At 34.3% G+C, this 5,163-nt stretch overlaps 1 pseudogene; it reads right to left on the reverse strand.

Annotated features, from left to right (window-relative positions):
* Window positions 1-1,276: 1,276 nt before the first annotated feature.
* Window positions 1,277-4,633, reverse strand: LOC131656458 (probable amino acid permease 7; annotated as a pseudogene).
* Between the last annotated feature and the right edge of the window lie 530 nt (window positions 4,634-5,163).

Consider the following 5,163-nt stretch of genomic DNA (forward strand, 5'->3'; position numbering starts at 1 on the left):
AGACTTTGATCAACAGATAACCTCCCATGGTTGACTTTGATCAAAAGTCAAGGTCTTGGCAATGACTCCTTAATCTCGAGAACATTTTGCAATACTCCATGTAAAACCTTTCACCCTTGTGTGCTTCAGAATTTGATTCACTTGATAAATGCAAATGCAAATTCGAATTCAAAGTGTTAATGAATTTGAATTCATCTTTTTAAAAGGAACCTTAACTTCAATTCAATCTTCTAATCCATACCAAATTTGCACGACAGGAGCCAAGTAACTTAAATCCTATCTTCAATTAATGAACCTCAATAAGCATAGAAACCCAAAACTCTAACTCCCATATTCGAGATGCATCTTGATGACTTGATATATTTGAGAAAGAACCAAAACATCAGTTCTGAGCAAACTTATTTGAACCTTTAAAAAAAAACACCGGAGCACTTGATATTATGAGAAGCCTCGTTGAAGATGCTATTGCAGCTGGATAACCTTGAGTGATGAGGAGAACCTCAAAAATCATAAAGAATCCAAATTACTAAGATCCTTGATCCCAATGCTCAGGTATTAGTTAAATGAATGCATGATTTTATTTATGACCTAAGATGTAAATGTAGATGAAACAATAAACCAATTAGAAAAAGAATTAGATGGGCAAATTTTGGGGTGCAACATTACTATATCAGAACATTATTTGTTTGTAATGCTAAGATACTTACTCTTTTGAGTAATTAAATCGAACCAAACTAATCCTCTTTTTTTTCCATTCCAATTGGATGCTCGAGAAGTTAAATATTTTATAGTGAAGATTTTACAAAGCATGTTGAGTCATGTTGAAGCATGTTGGGTCATTCTACCATGTCTTAACTATTCCTGATTGTCAAGAATTTTAGTTTTAATTAAATCAGAAAAATCATATCATAATTAAAGAAGTCAAACTCTGAAAATAAAATACACAAAAGCAAACAAATTATGCATATCACGAAAATTCGAAAGTTAATTTCCATACTAGTTATTAAGTTCTTGAGGGCATTAATGATTATTGCACAATGAATAGTAAAAAAAAGTTAGAGAAAACAAAGTGCAAAAATAATTAACTCAATAAGAAATCCAAAAATCAAGGGTTTCGTAGAGAGTACAACTCCATCCAACAATAAAAACTATTGATAACAAAGAGCAAATTTATCTAAACTCGCACGCTTCTTCGATGTGAGTTATACATCAAGTATCATTCCATGCTTCTTCGAAGTGAGTTATACAGTTAATCCTTATATAATAAATCTGAAAACTACTTGAGTTTCTCACGTATGATTCCTTCAAATGATCCGATAAATCCCATCATTGTGACAAGAAAACAAGCAAAGCTAAATATTCGCAGAACAATCCGTTTTCTAGTCCAAGCTCCAATTTTGTTCTGTACAAGGTACATCTCAACAGGGAAATATATAGCCAATGGCCAGAAATTTATGCCTCCTAATACTCCCAGAACTTGGTTGAAGTATGGAAATAAGATTGCAAGTCCAATGGTTGAAATCACATAGGTTGTTCTGAAACAAAACCTGAAAAGATTTATCTCAAAAGCCGATAATAGGGGAAGTTTTACCCTGTGGAAATCATTCACAAAGACACTGTTGGGGTATTTCTTTGAACACCATCTATCAGCAGCACTATATATTGGTTGACTGAATATCTGTTGAAAAGACCATACAAATTAAATCGTTGAATAGTGTAAATGGTTTTTTAATATTAAAAAATAAAAAGTTTTTGATTTGTAAGAGTAGTAATACCTGATATCCTCCAACCAAATGAATGATAATACAAACGTTGGCGATGTCAATAAGCCAGAAAGGCTCGTAAAATCCAAACCCTATCAATAGATTTCCAGGTGCGGCATTTCCAAATGCTGCATATCCAAAGCATCCACAACATAGATAGAAGAATGTTCACTACGCCAAATATAAGCTGTAGCAGCGCAGCTACTAAAGCGCTTTTAGCAAAAGCGCTCTCGTATGGTTCGCTAAAAACAAAATTAATAAACAAGGGAAAATGATGCAAAAAAAGCGCTCTGGTAGGGGGGGTATGAGAGCGCTTTCAAAAAGCGCTCTGGTAGGGGGGGGGGGGTATGAGAGCGCTTTTAAAAGCACTCTTATAGGGTGGGTGATACGAAAGCGCTTTTGGGATAAAAGCGCTCTGGTAGGGGGTGTTATTAAAGCGCTTTTGAAAAGCGCTCTGGTAGCCCATTTAAAAAATTATATTTTACAAACACACGCGTTTTGTTTCAGATCCAAAACACGCGAACCTTCTTCTTCCTTTCGTTGCTCCGTCTTCAAACTCCCTCCCTCCAGCAACCGTCTCCTCTCCGTCGTGACTCCCTCACTGCCGCCGTCCTCACTCCCTCTCCAGCCTTCAACCGACTCCACCGCCGCCTTCCTCACTCCATCTCCAGCCTTCAACCGTCTCTTCTCTGTTCAGGTTAGGGTTTAACCAGTAAGCGCTTCTCTCTCTCTCTCACTCTCTCTAGATTTTCTTTCTCTCTCCGAAACTTGATCCAATTTTCCTCCATATTCGTCTTCTCTCATATCTGTATTGAACCGCAACAATGAAACTGCAATATTCATTACAGTTTTTCAGAATCTACGTTTTTCATGTTTATACTTTTGATTTTCGTGCTTTTTGGTTTTGGTGATGAAATTGAAGTTCTGATTCGTTTGATCTGTGTTTTTCTGGTTCGTTAGGGTTTATTTGAATGGGGAGAGGAAATATCGTGATAAGGATGATTGATAATTCTATGAGTAGGCAAGTTGCGTTTTCGAAGCGGAGAAACAGTTTGTTGAAGAAGGCGAAGCAGCTTGGAATTTTGTGTGATGTTGATGTAGGAGTTATAATCTTCTCCATCACTGTACAACTCTATGATTTTTCAGGAATCCAGTTGGTCCAAAGATGCAAGTTAATGGTAGAGGGCATGCGATAATGATAGACCTACAAGGGCTCCATGTAAGTGAAGCAATTCACGTGCTGAAACATGAACTGGGTGTGCTAAGAGGCACAACCAGAGCTACAGAGCAGCGTTTGCAGGTTTAATTTTCTTTTCTGCTATATCTGTTTCATCAACTTTTACATGATTCAAGATTTTCTATATGTAGTTAGTAATAATCACGTTTTTCTATTGTAGGTTGAGCTTCAAACAGTGGATGGACTGGTAAAGGATAAAACACAATGTGCCCCTGCCGATTATGTTCCACAGAATATGAATCAAGTAATTGTACCCCGAAATCTTCTGTGGCAGGATCCTTCGGGGTACAGTTACTTGATTCATATTCTGTGATACAATACAACATAGCTCAGGTGACTACTGGTTCTCCACTAAAGCATCAATACAACATAGCTCCAGATAATACAGGAAGCGTACATTGGTTGTATAAGAACTCGGAAGTTGTTTCCCATTTAGTTGTTTTGGTTTAGAAATATGTGAATTGGTTTAGTTGTTTTGGTTTAGAAATATGTATATATGTATTTTGATTTACATTAATGGTATATAATATAATACTTTTTTTGTATATAATCGATATCGATTATAATGGTATATATCGATTAGAAATGATAAATTATAGGTTCATGAAAAAATACTGCCAAAAAATAGTAAATTACAGGTTCTGAAATATTGCTGCCAAAAGTGCAGGTTTAGAAATAATAAAAAAATTATAAAAATAATAGACACCTACAAAAGCGCTTTTCCAGAAAAAGCGCTCTCATAGGCCACCCTACGAGAGCGCTTTTTCTAAGAAAGCGCTCTTATAGGGGGGTCTACCAGAGCGCTTTTTTCAGAAAAGCGCTCTTATAGGGGGGTCTACCAGAGCGCTTTCAAAAGCGCTTTTGTTACCTACGCCAGCGCTGGCTTTCACAGCGCTTTTAAAGCCCCAAAAAAGCGCTTTTAAAGCCCACGCGTGTTGTAGTGGTTGTAATGCCGATTGAAGTCACAGAGGCCTTTTTCATGGTTTGATTCTTTGATGGAGGAGACTCTAGTGTGTCCTTTGATCAACAAAATTCAATAATTTATTTAATATGTATATATATATATATATATATATATATATATATATATATATATATATATATATATATATATATATATATATATATATATATATATAATATAAAAATATCACCCTTTACTAATCAAAATTGAATATGAAATATTAAAGGTACCTGTATTTCCAGAAGGAGCATTGGGTATGGATAGGAAAAGCTAATGTCACCAATTGCCTGGAAAATTACCCAAATTTTGTCTGCAACATTGGTGGTTTGTACTCCTGTCAAACTTCCCATAATTTTACCATTTTCTGCAAAATCAAAATAAGTTATATGAAATATGTATCAAGAGGCTTGAAGATAACAAATAAACATAATATTAAATTGACAGAAATTGAGTCTTACGTATGACTGTTGATATGCCAAGTCCTAGTCCAATGAATGAATATGAAAATGACATTATTGCGGCAATAGCGGAAACCCAAGTCATGTTATGGAGATCCGGTATGAACGACACTATAATCTGAACAAGTCCAAACATCACCATATATAAATTACCACAGTAAGTACAAGGAGCATTGTGTCCTTCGTTGTGATAACAATTTGATCTCAGAATGGCCCTGCATTATTAATTAGTAGAATAAACATGTGTTATTGTTTGTTGGCAGAAAAATATCAAATATGGTAACTGTCGAAATTACGGTAAAATGAATATTTATGTCACTAGGGAGAGCACTCCATTTAAAGATATGGTTTTCCCATACAAAACAGTATTCTTTTAATGCATTATTTTCTTTACTAATGTAAGTTATCATACATACATCATACATGCAAAACATACAAAACACAGTACTTGATGACTGGCATTAATAGTATTGTTAATTTATGATTAAATATTAGATTCTTTCCTTTTATTTATTTATTTTTAAAGCTATTGTAATTTTTCATGAATTGTTGAGAAAGTTTTAAGAGTTATTTGTTCCAACAGATAATGCACAAGTCTGTACTCTAATTTAATCAACCGAAAAATTACCTCAAATATAGATTTTTAACACGTTACCATTTTTTTTTCCTATTTTGATTATAAATTTTATTTTGCATTTTAAATTCATCAAATAATCAATATATTTAATTTATAAAGACATT

Source organism: Vicia villosa, linkage group LG3 (genome assembly GCF_029867415.1).
Source record: "Vicia villosa cultivar HV-30 ecotype Madison, WI linkage group LG3, Vvil1.0, whole genome shotgun sequence".
NCBI lineage: Eukaryota > Viridiplantae > Streptophyta > Magnoliopsida > Fabales > Fabaceae > Vicia > Vicia villosa.